Source organism: Lepisma saccharinum, chromosome 19, assembly GCF_977018435.1.
Source record: "Lepisma saccharinum chromosome 19, izLepSacc3.1, whole genome shotgun sequence".
NCBI classification, from domain to species: Eukaryota; Metazoa; Arthropoda; class Insecta; order Zygentoma; family Lepismatidae; genus Lepisma; species Lepisma saccharinum.
In genome coordinates this window covers 44,647,661-44,668,107 of record NC_139247.1, presented here as the reverse complement: position 1 = coordinate 44,668,107, position 20,447 = coordinate 44,647,661, and positions in this window count along the sequence as shown.

Below are 20,447 nucleotides of genomic sequence, written 5' to 3'. Positions count from 1 at the left end.
TACAGCTCTCTGCGATACTGGCGCAGAAATAAGTCTGCTTTCTAATACTATTTGGAAAGAAATTAATATTAAGGCCAGTAGACCCAGACTCACACTTGCGGATAATGTGAGATTGGTGGATTTTTCTGGTAATAAGAAGACCAAAGTATTAGGTATGGTTAAACTGATCATTCAAATAAGTAATTTGCAATGTTACGTTCAGTTTTTGGTGGTTCACAATTTACAAGTGGATATCATTTTGGGATTAGATGTGTTATATGCACTTCAAGCATCATTAAATTTTAAAGATCAAACAATAACATGTGGCTCCGATGAAGAACGCACTTTCGCGTGCTTCATGCCAATAATTGAAGATGGCAATAATTTGTCTTATTTTGAGTGTTCTCATGTCAGTAAGTATAATGGCTTAGGGGAAAAATCGAATAAGTTCGAAGATAGTATGAATAAGGCCGATTCGCTTACTAACGAGCAAAAAACTTCGTTCATAGAGTTACTACTCCAATATCAAGAAATATTTTCTAATAAGCCTGGTTTGTGTAAAGATTACGTTCACAAAATGGTTTTAGATACAGATTTACCTATAGTAGGCAAAAATTATCCTATACCTTTTGCTTATAGAGATCAAGTACGTGAACAAATAAAAATCATGCTTGATTGGGAAGTTATTGAATTGTCTAATTCAGAATATCTGTCTCCACTTTTAGTAGTTCCTAAATCTGGGGGAGGTATCCGTTTATGTGTAGACCTCAAACGAGTAAACCAACACGTCAAGCTTATTCAAGTGCATCCCATAAAAATACAAGATTTATTGGTAGAATTCCAAAATTGTAAATACTTCACTTCGGTGGATCTTTTGAATGCTTTTTGGCAAATTAATTTACATCCTGACAGCAGAAAGTATACTGCGTTTATGTTCGAGGGTATTCTATATCAGTTTAAAAGAGTTGTATTTGGTTCAGTAAATGGTACAGCTGTATTCGTCGATGCGTTAAATCGTGTGCTTAAGGACTGTAGAGATTTCGTTGTAGTTTATGTTGATGATGTTATCATAAAATCCCAGGGTTTTACATCTCACATAATGCATGTAAGAACAGTTCTTGAAAAATTGAAGCAGGCAGGCATGACGTTGAAACTTGAAAAATGTGAGTTTTGTAGATCAGAAATAAAATTTTTGGTTCACATTATTACTTCGCAGGGGTATAAGAAAGATCCTAAGTATGTAGATTCCATAATGAATTTGCCTGTACCCAATTCTGTTAAGCAACTGCAAAAAATCTTAGGTTGTTTTAATTGGTTGAGTAAATACATAAAAAATTATGCCATCATAGCACAACCTATGTATGACTTGTTGAAGGCCGGTAAGAAATGGCAATGGAATGACCAAGCTTCTACAGCTTTTAAAACACTAAAAGATAAAGTTAGTGAACAAGTACTTTTATCTTTTCCTAACTTTTCATACACTTTTTATGTACAAACTGATGCATCAATAATAGGTGTGGCAGGATACTGCTATCAGATGATAGATGGTAACATTAAACCTCTCGGTTTCGTGAGTAGATTGCTCAGAAGTTATGAAAAATCATACACTTCTACAGAATTAGAAGTTTTAGCAATATTGTTTACTATTGATAAGTTCTGTTCACTGTTAAAAGGCAGACATTTCATTATCATAACTGACCACAAAGCACTTACCTGGTTAGAAACGGCGCACACATGGAATGCACGTTTAACTCGTTGGTTTGTACAATTACAACAGTATTCCTTCCAAGTACAATACTGTAAAGGGTCGGAAAATATAATTGCTGATGTTCTAAGTAGAACATTTCCAATGCAAGAAGACCTGTTATATCATGTAAATTCTTTGCAATTTAATTAAGTAGTAAAACCTTTCATTAATATAGATGATTTGATAATAGCACAAGAAAAAGATGAAGAATTGAAGGAAATTAGGCAATATATTTTGCACTCTTCAAATCTTCATGATAATCCAAGAAGTAGGACTTGGAATGCACGTTATCTTCTAAGAGACAATATTTTGTGTGTTAGAGACTTTCATAACGTGCAAAAGATTAGAATTTGTGTTCCAATTACATTAGTAGGTTCAGTATTGAATAAATTTCATGACTTATCGGGACACTTTGGTGCTAGTCGTACGCTTTCTCAAATATATAGATACTTCCAATGGAAAGGTATGAAGACTGTACAGTATGTAGCAGACTGTGATTTATGCATTCGCACTAAACCGAATAAGCATCCATCTAAACATTTAGCCAAAGTACACATTACCGACAAGCCTGGGAAAATATTGTTCATTGATTTACAAGGTCCATTCACAATGGGTCCTAAACGTGAACGTTTCTTATTTACTATATTGGATGCAGCTTCCAGGTATTTGGTGGCATATCCAGTGACAAATGCTGTTACGGTACTGAATAAATTGTGTCATGTATATTTTGTACATCTGGGTATTCCAGAAAAAATAATTTCAGATAATGGACCACAGTTTCGTTCATGTCTTTTCAATACTAAAATGGAAGAATATGGTGTCAAACTTATGTTTACTCCACCTTACCATCCTTCATCCAACATGGTTGAACGGTATCACTCGGAACTTAACCGTTTAATGAGAGTGTTGTGCATAGATAACCATGCTAAATGGCCCCAGCAAGTAACCATGGCTTTGCATTGGTTAAACAATACAATCTCCTCACAAACTGGTTTCGCTCCAATAGAATTAAGGTTAAATAAAGAACCTAACCTACAAATAGGAAATGTCATATTTGATGATGGTACACATCAGTCATGGAATGACAAACTGCTTATGGCTCAAATTAAAAGTCATGCAGCTAGATCCAATAAGTTAAACGAATTGAATTGTAAACAACAAGATAAAATATCGATTTCTTCTGGGAATCTCGTTTTTATCAGAAATAGACAAAGAGATATGGATGATAATCCAATAAAAAAATATTGTTTTTTATATGAAGGTCCATACTTATGTATAAAAAACTTTGGTGACTCTCGTATATCTGTCTTACGTTGTAGTGATGGTATTCTGATTGAAAACATTGCTATTGAACATGTAAAATTGTGGAAATGTTCCAAAGACAAGAAAATTTCTTGGTTGAACACTTTGCTAAATGCAAGCAGCACACATAAAGATGTGGTACAAAATCTCCTTGAAGCATTAATGCAAGAAAAGGATGATGTTTCTTCATCTGTTAAAGCAGATGAGTGTACAGTTTGTTCTTGAAACAGACTTACCATTCGTGAGGTTAGCCTAAGTTGGTAGTATACCTCATACAAGAATTTATAATGTGCATAAAAAACCCTCGTAGTTATTCCATGCTTTTAAAGGTTGGCCCGTAAGTGGTAGTATACCTTGTGCAGGAAATAAAAATATAACGTGTTTAATAACTCTTGTAACTTTTCAAGGTTAGCCTAAAGTTGGTAGTATACCTCGTATAAAAATATTAATGTGTTAGGTAACTCTCGTAGTTATTCAATATTTTTCTTTGGTTGGCCTATAAATGGTCGTACTTTAAATACATTTTCCATTATAGTAATAATTTACATTTCGTTGTGGGGAATAACCTCATGGACTGTGGGATACTCACTAAAATGTAAAACAATTCAGTGCATCAATGTCACTCTTTAGCAATAATTGTTAGTTGAACTGTAATAACACACAATCTCATGCTTATTTGTCCAAAGAACAAGCTACTCAAGTTTTAGTTTATAACACCTAGGGAATGGTACCAAAAATCCAAATGCTAATTTTAATGTGAATTATTTTGAGTTATTTGATTCCATAAGCTGAATCAAATACTCACAGTATGTTGCAAAAGGTAAGCGAAGAGATCCATGACTTGATCCGAGCTTGTTGCACATGCTGACATGCCATAGAGCATGAAAACTTGGGGTAGGTTCACGTAAAGGCTATAAGTAAGTCCTATAGTGCCACTCATGAAACTGAATATGAAAAATGTTATTACTATTTTTTGTCAATATTATTGAGCAGTAACCCTTTTACTTTAAGTGGCGAAGATTGACAAAAAACTTAATATGAAAAGTGTTGTAATATGTGAGTTGGTTCACGTAAAGGCAATAAGTAAGTCCTATAGTGCCACTCAACAAACTGAATAAGAAAAAGTGTAATAATGTGAATTATTTTAAGAATGTGAATATATTTTATTAGCATAGAATTTTGGATGGTACATTTTCTTCACAAGTTGAAACCTTACTAAAGCAATTTCTTTTTGTATGGTTGGGTTAGATGAGTAAGACATTATTTGTACAGGGCAGATGAGTTGCACAGGAACGTTAAGATTGACTTCATGAAATGTTTCGCATATTTATTTATTTATTTATTTATTTACTCAGAGTTTCAGATACAGTCTTATTTGGCCATTTTACACTGAAACAACATAAAGTAGAAACAAATAATAACAAAAGATAAAAAACAATAACAAGATGGGATAGATTTACATGTTCTTCGTCAGTAATATACAAAAGTTACGTTCTGGAAGGAATATATCTACATTCAGGGGAAGTTTGTTGTAGATTTCTGGGAGCCTGTAAAACAAGGAGCGTTGTAGAAGGGATAGCCTAGTGGTTGGGTTGCGGAAGAGTTGCAGGTTGCGCGTTAGCTTTTGGGGTACCCTAAGTGAGAATTCACTGATTAGGAGATCTGTTCTGATTTTGCCATTTATTATTTTGTATAAAAATTTCATGTCAGCTAGATCACGACGAAAGGATGGAGTGTGAATATTCAGAGCAGCCATGGTGTCTGATTTGGATACATGTCGAAAGGAAGGTATTCTATGGCGAACAATTGCAAGAAAGAAACTGAGAACAGAATCTATTCTGGTGAGATTGGTTTTTGAGGCCATTGCCCAAATTGGGGAACAGTATTCAAGGATGGGCGAGATGAAAGATTTAAAGAATAAAGCAAGAGATGATGGGTTTTGAATTTCGCTAAATCTGTATAGAAGACCGAGAAGGCGCATGGCTTTTTTAGTGGTAGCAATAATATGATAATTAAAAGTGAGTTTTTCATCCATGATAATACCTAGGTCCTTTTGGGTGGAAACGTTTTGGATTGGTTTGTTTTCAATAGTATAAGTAGACACCACTTTGTTCTTTTTTAGGGAATAAGTAAGGAAAGAGCATTTCTGAGGGTTTAGTTCTAAATTCCACTGACGACACCACTTAACAAGTTCTGTGAGAGCATTTTGAAGAATCATCATGTCATGATGCGATGAGATCTCCTTAAAGAGTTTACAATCATCCGCAAACAAAAGTATATTGATAGGGAGGGAGGACAGTTTTTCAGGGAGGTCATCCATGTACAGAAGGAATAGGAGCGGCCCTAAGACACTCCCCTGGGGAACTCCAGACAAAACGGGAAGAAAGTTAGAAGAGGTACCTGAAAGAACAACACGTTGTTCACGCTCATGGAGGTAGTCCTGGAGTAAAGAGAGAAATTTGCCATGGATGTTAAATCTGGATGATAATTTATGAAGGAGAAATTTATGATTAATTTTGTCAAAGGCTTTCGAAATGTCCAAATATATAGTGTCAAGTTGGGAGTTATTATCAATAGCTCTGGCAGCATGCGAAAGTAAGACGGAAAGATTTGTTAGGCAAGAGCTGCCTGGAAGAAAACCATGTTGTGCTGTGTTGATATATGGTGACGTAAACTGAAGTAACCTGTTTTTGATGATTTTTTCACAAATAATTGATAGTGGCGATAGAAGCGAGATTGGTCTATAGGATTTTACACATTTTTTATCTCCAGTTTTGTGAATGGGCACAATGTTGGCCCGTTTGAAGTTTTTAGGAAACACACCCTTAGAGAAACATTTGTTGAGTAAGGCAGACAGAGGAAGAGCCAAGGAGTTGGCAGTTTTACGTAGGAATATTGTGGGGATTTCATCTGGACCTAGGGACCGGTGGAGGGGCAATGAAGCGAGAAGGTATTTTACTTCCTCGGGGGATGTTTTGATTGAAGATAGTGTGTGAGGACAGACAGCATTTAAGTGGGGGAGAGGGTCGGAAAGTGAGGGAGGTGAGAAGTTCTGATGAAAAAAAACATTAAAAAGTTCGGCTCTTTCTTCTCCACTAGCAATATCAGTATTATGAACAATTTCTTTAGGTATAACTGGGCTTTGTTTTCTTGAATTTAGTAAAGTGAAGAATCTGACCTTTTGGGGTATTGATTGCTTAAATTAATAACATTCACATCTGGTAAATGGTCAAGTTCCTTCACATAGCAGTGCATATAGATTTGACATTAAATAAGTTCTAAAATGCTGATTTAAATTTCAATCACAAGTTTTCTCACGTCCACAGCAGTGTGAATTTCCTCTCAACAAAGTTTTTGTTCAGAATAGTACTGAACTGATTGTCATTTTTTGTTTGTCAATATGTAATGAGCAGTAACCATTTTATTTTAAGTGGTGAAGATTGACAATAAAATAATTGAGCAGTAACCATTTAATTTCAAGTGGTGAAGATTAATAATGGATAATTTTTACAGTAACCATGTATCTTGAATGGTGAAGATTGGCATTAATATTGTACAGTAACCATATTATGAGTGGTGAAGTTTGTAAGTATTCTGTCATATAAACGATAAGTTATGTTAATATTATACTTTGTATTCGTTTAACTAAAGTGTTGTTGTATAATTTTTTGTAGCTCACTCTACTAGTAATGATCTAGCTACAAATGTGTTAACGTATTATTCTTTGCTTTTGTTTGTCATTTGACATATAATATTTGATATGCTATTGAACTTCACCATAACTTCAAAGTTTGAACTTCATTTTTCATGTATTTTAATATAACATTATACCACATTAATAATGGTTCAGCTCAGAAACATGTTAAAGTTTCTTAATATATAGGTTAATATTTCCTCTGGTCTATAATTTTGACACAAAATGTATGATATGCTATAGAAGTTCCTTATCACTTCATGATTTATAGAGAAATTTATTGTGATATGATACTATTGCCCGTATTGTTAGTTCAGCTTTCAAGGCTTATGATATATGGGTATGTTAACAATATCCACATAAGTGTATAGTCATATTATGTCGCTTTCGTTAGACTCTTCTGTTTTTGTTGCCTGATTATCTCATCTAGTGACTTAGACAATGTATGGTAAGACTCTTCTGTTTTTGTTGTCTTATTATTTCGTCAAGGGACATAGGCAATATGTCGTCACACGCTTGTGATAGTGTATATTCTGTTCCTGAAAGCAGGATTTTGTCGTTCTCGTCTTGAGTAACGGGTGTCCCAGAAATACATAGTACACATTCACTTATGTACACATTCTCACACTCCAGTCTAGTAATATCTTACTTATGACTACACGACACATCACAGTAACTCATGTTACTATAAGAGTTCACTCAAGTACACATCCACATATGTACACACTCAGACATTCCACGCTAGTAATGTCATGATTATTACTGCATGAAACAACACACTACCTCAGGTTATAAGAAGAAGTACACACTCACTTATGTATACACTCACACATTTTGCTCTAGTGATGTTATGATTCATCACAGTAACTCATGTTACTATAAGAAGTTCACTCAAGCACACATCCACATATGTACACTCTCAGACATTCCGGTCTGATCGTATTGTGATTTTAACAGCACAAAATAACACACTAACATCATGATACCACACGATGCTAACATGCATACACTCAGATGTTCCACTTTAATGATAATATGCTTACAACATCATTACACATCACACTAATAATATGATTCTATATGAACTACAGTTTTCATGCAATTTTGTATAACATTATACCATGGTCTTTAAGAACAGTTTGGTTCAGAAGGGTTTTAAGAGTTGATGTATTGATATAAGAGTACATTAGTTGTATCCATATAAGTGTATAACCATTTTGTGTCAGTATGGTAACACTTATGTTTTTGCTTTCTGATAATCTCATCAAGAGACAAGGACAGTGTATTGTCAGACGATTTTGATAGTATGTTTCTGTGTACGAGATCCTCCTTGTCTGTTTTAACATGTATTACAGGGATGCACCCTACGCTGACTGGTGATGCATGAAGAAGTTTATTTATATACACACTATTATAGTTATGGAAACACCACACATCTTACTAACTAATGACACAGGGAGAAGTTTGCTTAAGGCACTCTCAGGTTTACCAAAATAGAGATATTATAATTATGGCAACACAACACTTCACACACTAAGAGATATTATTGTTTCTTACCAAATATCGAATTATCTTGTATGGTTACTATGTTCTTTTAATTATCTTGGTTTCTTTGAAATAATAGATCATATTTTGATCTCAAATGCTGTTATAAGTTTAGTAAATTGTAATTTATTGTTTGGCGTGGGTAAGCCCATTGGGCGCCAGTATGACGGTATCATAATGAGTACCATCATAAAGTGAAAAATAAAATAATTTTATCAGTTAAAATCTACGATTTGAGCTCGTATTTGGTGGTTTATATTTGTACAAAATTAATTTACATCACTTTGGCTTTGTTTTAATTGAAGTACGTATATAAACTTCAAACATTTAAAATATTTTATATCTCAGCGATGTAATTTGGTTTGTGATGTATCAAGAATATGCTTACCGTAAATTGCCAATTTATGCAAAATCGCACATATGTTTGGTTTCAACAGCTTTTACTTGCTCATTCATTACTATATGGGTACGAACATGTATTTAATATGTATAACTAACACGTACAATCCATTTGAAATAAGTTTTGGTAGAATTTCGACGATAAACTTACGATTTGCTACAAGGAGCGCCTTGAAGAGTAATCCTAAAGTCATAAAATTGTGAAACATAGCCAACTCACATAAAGGGAAAAATCTAACTTGTACGTAAATAACCTTTTTTCCACCAAAATTGTAAAACTTAAAATAACTGGACAAAGGTAAAAAGAAAATACGTAAACATGTGATAGAATATTGTAATATATGTTTTATTGTATCTAATTTATTTTACAAGCATTTTCATGTACAATAACTGTACAATTCTATATTTGTCACTCAAAAAATTATAACAAGTTTATATTCTGTGCTTAAAGTTGTAACAGTGTGAGTTTTGATACACTGCTTCATCTAAAAGATCAACTACGACGAGTATGGAGTCGCTAAAATTTTTCGGAAACTGAAATTGGAACTATTCTATTATAACGTGAAGATTTGCACGAGAAATGTGATTAGGAAGTGCAGATAAGGATTGTATTCGATTTTTGAACTTGCAAAAACTTCGCAATGTGCAGCTTAGGTCAAAAGGACGTTAAAAAGTGACCTGTCCACAGGACGTAAAATGGAAGCCATCTTGTCTTGATGATGAATTTTCAGATAAGTATCGTACATGCATGTAGCTACATAAATGAAAGGCCTATTTTGAAAATACGAAAAATTCGCTTGCTTTGAATGTGGAAAGTCTATAGAACAGACAAACACACATAATTTGTCTTGGATAGTTCTTCGTTATAATCGAGCGCTTAGTGCAAATCCTCTCGTAAAAAATCTTGGAAACTTGGAACAATTTTCCATATGCTTATAAGTTGACTTGAGATCGTGACTAATATGTAAAAGAAGTTGAAATATGAAAATGTGATATGGAAATGTAAATCTTAGTTGATTATATGAATGCATGCTTAATACGGTGTATGAACGGATACTTCGTACTTGTGAAATTTGTTTATAATACACTGTTCATTAATACTTAACATGTGGTAATTTTCTTTATTTCTGCAAAAGTTAACACAGTTATTTGTAAGGTTAAGTTGATATATGAAAAATTTGGATTGAACTTTTGGGCAACTTATGATTTGAAATATTAAAACAATTTTTAATCCCTTTTTAAAAAATATATGACCATGACATTCAGTAAGCCGAGGAAGAGCGTCATACTACAATTGATTGCAATTTCAGAAAAGTGCCTCACTTATGAAAATGTCGTGTAAATACATATTAAGCCTTTTCATGTTTACACTAAAATGATGACCACTAACAGGGTCTTCTTCAGACAAAGATCTATTTATACAATAAAAATAATTTATTGTGATCTTTGAAGAAGATCCTGTAAGAGGGTGGAAATAGTGTCTTATTACACAATAAATTTTGCCTTTGTCAGCATTTTAGTGTTTTATTAAATACATATTAGAAATATAAGATTATGTGTGTGTAAGAAGGGTGTTTGTGAGGAAGTGTTATTTTTTACTAATATTGTGATGCATGGAGATATGTAATTTTAGTGCAAACTTCCAAATTGTTTTTGGAAAAAATGGCAAGGATTATTCTTTTAATGAAATTCTATGTACTTAGACTATGTTACATGTTTCTGTTGATTAATTGTACCAAAATAATTAAAGTACAGTAAATATGAAGTGACTTTCAGATCATTCCAGCCCCATCATGCTTTGTTTGAAACTTGGAATCCAGTCCCACAAGATAAATGTATGGAATATATGGTAAGACTTTTACAGAACTTTGAATGATTAATCTATCAGTTATTTTATGTCACTTTTCTACCTCTTAGATTAATCACAATGAAATTGTTACCTGCTGAAAATTCGAAGTGAACACAGACTCACAAAGAAACATGCCCACACTGCTAGGTGGATTTGAATCGCAATTTAAATCAGGTGATTTTTTTTTTAAAGAAATCACTGATGGAATAATGTACTTAACACGTTAACTGCTGGATGAAATTTTCAATATTCACTGACAGCGCCGTTAATGCCATTGGGTAGTGTTTCTGTTGTAAAATAACTTCATGTTATCAAATTTCGAATTTGGTTTTTATTATATCGATAAATCGAAATTATAGTGTATCGGTCCCATGGGACCAACGTGGCACCAACAGGAAAACATTCATTCAGTGCTCCACCGGCGATTGAAAAGCAACAATCAATTTTGCGAAAATGCATTCTTTACTTTGAGCTTTATATTTGACCTGATTAGTTAGAAGTATTCTAAACAATACTGCCCAGCACAATGCACTATAAACATAAAATAATTTTCAATAATCGGCCACTTTCATCTTTTCTTTATGGGAATGTTTCTCTTTCCGACAACAAATAAGGAAAGATTTATTTTCATTTTCGGTTCAGTGTGTTTGTTTGGAATGTTTTGCTGTCGACTTTACTTTGCCACTTGACTGATAGCTACAATGGCGTACAGATGCTTGGATAAAAGGAAGATTTGCCAATATCTTGAAGAAGAGTTTGAGGACTTGGAAGATGATCCAATATTTTCTCCAAACAATACAGAAGATGATCTTACTACTTCTGATGAATCTGATATTCAGCCACAAGATGTTTTTTCTAGCCAGGGTCCAAATGGAAATCCACCAAACATCAGACAGTTTGTGATTTCATGTGGAATTGACTAACATCACAGGGATGCTTGCCCTTGGAAAGCCAGAAGATTTTTACTCACCGATAGTTGATGACAATGTTTTCAGTATTATTGCAAAATAAACAAATTTGTATGCAACACAGTGTCTAATGAGTGGCGAAAGTGATGTCCCACCATCTTCTAGACTACATGAATGTGTTCCAGTGACTATTAATGAGATGAAGTTTTTTGGATTAGTAGTTTGGATGGGTATAGTACAAATGCTGCAGTTGTCTGACTACTGGAGTCAAAATTGTTTATACAAGAACACTTTCGCAGCATCAGTTATGGGAAGAAATAGATTTGAGCTAATTTTGCGAATGCTACATTTTTCTGATAATGAAAAATGTGCTCCTAGAGATAGATTACACAAAGTTCAATGTTTGGTTGATCTTCTCAATCACAAGCGTAGATTTGGCAAATAAACTTTTGGTTGTAGATACACATCTCGTAGGAACACTGCATGCAAATAGAGGTCCCAAGGATATTGTTGAAATAAAACTGAAGAAAGGCGAGGTGATAACCACTACAAATGAGCGGGGGAATCACCATATTGAAGTGGAAAGACAAGAGGAACGTGATTATGCTATCTACAAAACATTCTCATAACATGATGGAAATTCAAACAAGGGGTGGCACAACACAAAAGCCTGAAATGGCGTATGATTATAATACAGGTAAAGCACCAGTTGATCTGTCTGATCAGATGGCTGCGTACTCGTCCCCACTGCGAAAAACTAAACACCGCAATAGTAAATGCTTTTATTTTGTACAAAGAAGTTACGGGTGACTCCATAAACATTGATTGTGTCTTTCAGGGAGAAAGTGGTCCTTTGGCTGACAAAAGAGGAAGGAACTACAACAGGTTCACCTGGTGAAGGAAGATCTCTGAAAAAACGATCCCTTCACACAATACAAATGAAGGAAGGGCCAGTAATTGCAAGTACTGCTATAAATTAGTCTCTGAAAAAGAAGGCCGAAAAACAGAAGCGAATAAAGTGAAGAAGGTTGTTACTTTTTGTGAAGGTAAACCACATATGTGCATTCCTTGCTTCAATAAAGTTCACGTGGAGTGATGGCCGCGGTGGCTCAGTCGGTAACGCGTCTGACTACCATGCTAAAGGTCCCGGGTTCGATCCCCGGCCGGTTCAAATCCGGGAACTTTTCTAACGGTGGAAGCGGCCCCGGCGCCTACCCAGCGTCGAATAACATGGGTACCTGGGGGAAACCCTGGGGGGTAAAGGCGGTCAGGGGCGTGATGCTGATCACATCACCCCCTCTCACGACCGGATCAAGAAAGTGTGGGGCGTTACCCCCACACCCCCTATACGCCTTCATGGCGTGGTGCTAAGCACAGGGGAACACTTTACCTTTTTGGAGTGATCAGAGTTTTCAAGTGTTGACTGAAACTTTTCAAAAGTTTTGTGAAAACATTTGCAATACAGTAGTGTAACTCATTTCTTTTACAAAAATATAAATATTATGTACTGTATGTGCTGTATTATATTTTTTGCTATGTTCCCAAAATATATGCCATTGTATGAATACATATTTAAAATGTATGCTAAAGATTATCCTGTAAGTTGGTGCATATTATAAAAAAATATAAAATAATACAAAAATATTAAAAAAATAAAAAAAACATATTTCACATAATTGGTGAAAATAGCGTAAAGGCAACAATTGCAAATATTGTCCCCATTCTTATAGGGATGCCTCGCCATAGAGTTACATGGTGTAAATAGCCTCAGTGTGGATGCACCAATACCACTGTCTAATTATACAGGGTGTTTCTAAAGGTCGTTTACAACGCTTGCAAGGTGATTCCTCTCATGAAAACAAGCAAAAAGTGTGAGTTCCATTTTTACGACTGAGACTTCGTTTCTGAAATAGGAACCTCGCAAAAGGTGACAAAGTGAACGTCACACCTAACTGGGACGAATACTACCACAGATAGAGAGGCGGTTCCAAGGGAATCATAAAGGAATCGTACATGCTCAGTCCGGAAGTCACTATGAAATGTTCACTGAACGCATGCGCAATGGAGTCCTCAAAGGAATTGGGGATTTCCAGCAAGAACAATGCATGGAAAGGGTATGTAACGCAGCAAGAAGGACCGTGACAATGAGAAATGAGTTAAAGACAACACATCCCGACCTCAAACATCAAAACATGAGCACGGAACACAAAATCCGAAAAGTTGAGCATGGTTTCATACCCCAGTTACACGCGAGGAATGAACGAAACATGTCATGTGGGATACGAGAGACACATCACTCCACCTGGAGGAGGGAAAGAAAAACACAATATCAGATGATTGCGACAACGTGTATTTTTACATGCGACAACTACGTAATATCCCCCTCCCACACACACACAACAAACAACAAATGCTACAATGTCTTACGCACAGACAGTGCGTGTCACTGTACACCAACTGAAGATGTCACTTTCACCACACAAAGGAGGTGGGGAGCAATACCAAGAGTGTTCTCACTGGGATTTGCCAAGGGCGATAATCACAGACGGTTTTAAAAATGTCTGCCGTTCACTTCTACGCAGAGATGACAGCGACAAATCAAGGCTTGTCGAGTACGAGCAAACAAGCCAGGTGTATCTGCTACCATCGCGGCGGCAACGTTGATGCAAGCAACAAGATCCTCAGCTGATGTGACAGGTGTGTTTTATAGGAGGGTTTTCATTTCTCCCCAGAAGAAAAAATCGAGGGGGTTGAGATCTGGCGACCTCTGGCACATGCTCATCCCTACCAATGAACCTATTGCGAAACACGTCATGCAGGAAATGTCAGATCGAAATGAACTGGTGCCCCATCGCGTTGGTACCACATTTCTTGCCGCAGTGCCAAAGGTACGGTCTCCAACAGTTCAGGCAGAACCTCACTAAGAAATGCATGATACGTGCGACCATTCAGGCAAACAGGGAGAATGTATGGTCCAATTAAATGATCATGTACTATCCCACACCACACATTCACTGAAAACCTGTGCTGATGATGGGCCACAAAAAGTGCATGTGGGTTGTCAAAGTCTCAGGCATGACTGTTTCTACTATTGAAGACATCCATCCTGGTGAAAATGGCTTCATCTGTCCACAATACCTTTGCCCCGAAGTGAGGGTTTGTGTCCAGCTGATGCAACAACCATTGGCAAAACTCCATACAAGGGCGAAAGTCACGAGGTAACAGTTCTTGTACTTTCTGCAGTTTAAAAGGGTGCATTCCTTCCTCTGACAACACTCGCCAAACATTCACATGAGACGTGTTTCGTACCCGAGCGAGCATGCTCGTTCTTGTTAACACATCTTCTGCAAACTGATGTGTGCGTACACTTCGGGGTCTTCCAACTTCTTGCCACGGTGGTAACACTGACCCTGTTTCACGCAGTCGACTGTTCAATACCTGAAAGAAGGTGTGAGATGGTAAATGTCTATGTGGAAAGTGTTCTCCATAAAGACGCCTTGCCTCACGGCTATTACCACGTGCCTCCCCATACATGAGATGCATGTCTGCTCGCTGCTGGGTCGTATATGCAGCCATCTGTGTAATAGGGAGCTGGAACTGCAAAGTATCGTTTTTGTTTAACACTGGCACACTGCACAAATTGGCCGTATCACCGTACGAACACCACAGACCAATTGTTGCGATACTTGACTTGCCCTCTCCACCACGTCAACTTCTTTCAATACAACATACTAGTACTCTTCAATGCATATGGCAACCTAGAGCGAACTGCTGATCATATCCCAGCACCTGCAACATGACTGGGATGACTGTCGGAGAGAACCAACCCTTCGAGCTCCTCTCGCGGGTACAGCAGTCATGAAGGTCAAACGTAGACTACAAGAGCCAGACTTGCCTGCACAGCACTTCCAAAACTGGTCTCTTTTACATCACAGTGATCGCATGTGAACACTCTTGGTATTGCTCCCAATCCCCTTTGTGTGGTGAAAGTGACATCTTCAGTTGGTGTACAGTGACACGCACCGTCTGTGCATAAGACATTGTAGCATTTGTTGTTTGTTGTGTGTGTGTGGGGGGGGATGATATTACGTAGTTGTCGCATGTAAAAATACACGTTGTCGCAATCATCTGATATTGTGTTTTTCTTTCCCTCCTCCTGGTGGAGTAATGTGTCTCTCGTATGCCACATGACATGATTCGTTCATTCCTTGCGTGTAACTGGGGTATGCAACCGTGCTCAACTTTTCGGATTTTGTGTTCCGTGCTCATGTTTTGATGTTTGAGGTCGGGATGTGTTGTCTTTAACGCATTTCTCATTGTCACGGTCCTTCTTGTTGCGTTACATACCCTTTCCATGCATTGTTTTTGCTGGAAATCGCTAATCCCTTTGAGGACTCCATTGCACATGCGTGCAGTGAACTTTTCATAGTGACTTCCGAACTGAGCACGTACGATTCCTTTATGATTCCCTTGGAACCGCCTCTCTATCTGTGATAGTATTCGTCCCAGTTAGGTGTGACGTTCACTTTGTCACCTTTTGCGAGGCTCCTATCTCGGAAACGAAGCCTCAGTCGTAAAAATGGAACTCACACTTTTTGCTTGTTTTCTTGAGAGGAATCACCTCCCAAGCATTGTAAACAACCTTTAGAAACACCCTGTATATACAAATACCACAAATAAATTAAAAATTAATAAATATATTAAAAATGCTGTATTTAAATAATGAGCAAAATCAGGTTACTTACCCATAAGATGTTCTAAGGAATATACATGCTTCATATCAACAATAATAATGTATATTAAAAAAAAATGGCTTTGCTGCTTATAAGTTGCCAAAAATGCATGTGACGTTGGATTCTACGGTGCCATGCTGGGCCTTTCCAATATGAAATATGCTTGCGCGAAGGACCGTTGGCCTGCCAGTGAGATTCGAATTAGACAGTACGACATCGGTCCCATGGGACCAACACGGCTTCATAAGAAATCTTGATGTCGGGCCCCATGGGACCGGCACAGCAGTTAACGTGTTAAGGATTTTGTCAATCTCAGAATTACATTTGGTGAAAGTACATTCATCTCGTAATCATTTTTAATGGTGTTTATTAGGCTCTAAGAAAGGAGATGTAATATGTAAACTGTAAATTTCTCTTGATTTAAAATTCAATAACTTTTATAGGAAAATATAGCAAACATTTTGTGCAGAATAAGTAAATAGTGCCATTATCATTAAACTAAACAAACATGTCAGCTGATATTTTGCAGACTATCATTAGAAAGTCGCGAAAATTCAGTTACAAAGACTGTAAAAACATTTTAAGTTACAATTATATATTATATCCAGAATTTTTTATATTCACTGGAAAAAAAGGTACTGAAATTATTATAGTTTCATTAACATACTCAGCAAACATTTCCATAGTATGTTCATATACTATGTTCATACATACAGTATCAGAAACAAAAAAATGTGTATTTACACAATTATTTTTATTTGCTTGAATCAAACTGTTCAAATATTTTACATGGCTGTTTACCAGAAAACGCCTTTCTATAAAAGAACATGTATTTACATATATGGTGGCAAAAACCTAGCAAGCAATTTTAAGCATATTTTTAAAAAAAATTGATTTAAATTTTTAAAAATCATCAAAAATGATTTTTTAAACAAAAATCATGATTTTTATCCACCCTGCCACATCGCAACTTGAACCGTCTAACAAGTTTGCGAGTTCAATATGTACAGTCTGAGACTTTGGGACAAGCTAATAATTTCTAAACCGATAACATTTCCAATGCCACTGTATACAATCTCAGTGGAAATCGCACCATGGTGTCTACAACTTTTAGTGAGTGTCTTATGAGTATAGAGATGACATGGGTCTATTAATTGATTGATTGATTTAAAATTTTGGGGTGTGTTGGCATCTATTAATTGAAAATTTAAAAATGTGATATTCCCCTTTTTGGATATAGATAGCAATTTTCAAGTAGCTGCCACAAAGGTATAATTCCTAACTTAACATTTAGCACCCAGATGGTTGATCTGGGATCCACGCCTGTTGAGGACGGATGGTTAATATATCAACCAGCAGCCCACAGCAGCAATTAATGTGCGATTTCTTGAATACTAGACATGATATTTCAGTTCTGTCTTTTTTTATATTTAGTATACATATGAAGGTATGACATACTAAAATTACAAAACAATATATCCAGTGTTACTACTATTATAGTGCAGGAGGCCTTAGAAAGAGCGTTTCGCGGGCTAACAGCAGACGTCGCTCGCACACTATTGCCGATACTCTCGTGTCGTCTGCTCCTCAGCCAAACAAACAGGCCGAGGTAGCAAGAGGCAAAGGTCATTCACCCTTCAAGAAGGGTGCAGCGAGCTAGCTGTGGCAACCAGGCTCGCTCATTCGCGGACCTGATTGGTTCTCGCAGACACACACCCATATTGTCGTCTGCTGTAAGCCCGCGAAGCGATCTTTCTAAAGCCTCCTGCACTATAACAAGCGAAGTTTGAAAAAGTCATAATTTTCCCTTTGTTACCCTTGTCTTATTATGGGATAGATTTATAAAAGTGGCTATAACATCAATGACCAGTTCTCATGTACTATATTCACTGAAGATGACATCAAGGGAGGAATCACCCTATATTTGTATGTTAACTGAAGCTATATTGTTAAGTTTGTGCCACTGAGGACTGTTCGCCTCTCCATCCCTCCTTAATTTGCTGATGGAACTATCTCTTTTCTTTGCACAGTATTTGGCAATGATGCATCTGTGGCCAAGTCTAACTAAAATAACACTTGATCAATTTGTATCTGCGGTTGTGTTGACATTATTTTCAACATCATTTAAGTAAGTGTTGATGTTATTTTAAACATCATTTAAGTAAGTGTTGATGTTATTTTAAACATCATTTAAGTAAGTGTTGATGTTATTTTACACATCATTTAAGTAAGTGTTGATGTTATTTTAAACATCATTTAAGTAAGTGTTGATGTTATTTTAAACATCATTTAAGTAAGGGTTGCTGCTATTTTAAACATCATTTAAGTAAGGGTTGATGTTATTTTAAACATCATTTAAGTAAGTGTTGATGTTATTTTAAACATCATTTAAGTAAGTGTTGATGTTATTTTAAACATCATTTAAGTAAGTGTTGATGTTATTTTAATCATCATTTAAGTAAGTGTTGATGTTATTTTAAACATCATTTAAGTAAGTAATCGGGTCCTTAGAGTATGAATTTCTCATGTGTGGTGTCGCAGATCAAAATCTCCTCTTCTAGTTTTGCACACAATTTTTTTAATATGCTGGAATAAAACATGTCATTATGAAAAAATCTGGGCTTAAATGACCTGCAGTGCCTTCCTGATGGCATAGTCGTAATGTTGTCACCTTGTAATTAATGGAATCCCAGGTTTGATATCCGATGGAAGGACATAGTGGAGTGGATCCCATAAAGTGGACTTGAAGTTGTAACGGTCGGATTGACCATTACTGGTTTTGGTAATATGTTAATTAATTGCTGGCCAGCTACAAGGTGTAGGGGTAAGTAATATGTTTCCATGAGTCTACTTTTATTATGTTATTATTGCATGTAAGTGTATATGCTTATTGGATTGTGCTTTGCTGGATTTTAGATTCCCTTGTTTTTACCTCCCCGATTGGGGGAGCTGGCTGTCTTTCAAAAGACCGTTGCAGTGGAATTTTCCAACGCTACGGGGTCCACGTCCACAGACGTTTACCCCGACTATAAAAAAGGCCAGTGGGCTTTAGCAGAAAACAGTGTTTCTCCATTGATCGACGAAAGAGGAACGTCTCCTCAAGCTTAGTCCACTTATGGTGGCTAAACTGGATATAATAATGTAGCATCTGGTTATGCCAGCCCCTGTTGCTGTCCCAAGTCCCCTTTTAGAAAAAGCTTTGAATATGTAGATATTTCCGTATTGAATAATTGATGCCCAAAGGAAGGAGTGAAGGCGTAAGCTGAGGATAGGCCCACAGAGATAGTTATGCTAACTCTGTGGTAAAGGAAGTGCCGATGCTTATGCCATTGGTGCGCAATTATATTGATTTAGAGATTTGGTAATTTGGTCTATGCAAGACACACATGGAAACGCTATGTAAAATATGTATATATATATATATATATATATATATATATATATATATATATATAACTACGTATAATAAACCAATATATCCTACTAGAATGTTATGATTTAAAGAACTATGGTACTGTCCATTTAACAAGTTGTATATTCACTTTCTGTACATATGTAAACGAACCAGGGACATAAAAATATAAATTATTGTGTGAAATCCCCCTTTCGTAATTCCAGCGCAAATATAATCTGCTCGCTTGGCACCCAGGGTGAGGTGAAAGGAGAGATTGAGGGATGAAAGTAGGAAGTAATCCAGAGGGCCGGATAGAAACGAGGGAGAGGGGGGGGGGCAAATTTTCACAAAGTAACTCAAATCCCATCTAATGACCAGCAGTGGTGCTTGAAAGAAACAAACATGTAAGTACACCAACTTTAATTTTATTTATTCCATTCTGTTGGAATGAACCATGGTAGCAGTTGGTAGAGCATCTGGCTGCCAAGTGGAAGACCCAGGTTCGAATGCCAGGCCAGGTGATCTAGACCAGGAAATTTTCCAGTTTCTATGTGGCTCTGGGGTCAACCCAGCCTCGTATAAATAGGTACCTGGGGGTAAAGGCAGCCAGGCATGATGCTGATCACATCATCCCAAGTGTGGCCGAGACCAAGAATATGTGCTGCTCTATACCTCCATATCACCCCATATGCCTACATGGCATGTGTGCACATGCGCAGGGGTACCTGTACCATTCTGTTTGCAAAAAAATGATGATGCATATAGAATAGGTGTTTTTATTACAATATGTTCATGAAGTACAAAAATTATGTTCAGTTTCACATTTAAAAAGAAAAAGGAAAATCAATCTTAAACCTTCCTACAAATGCACTAAAAAAACTACTTTTTTTATAAAGA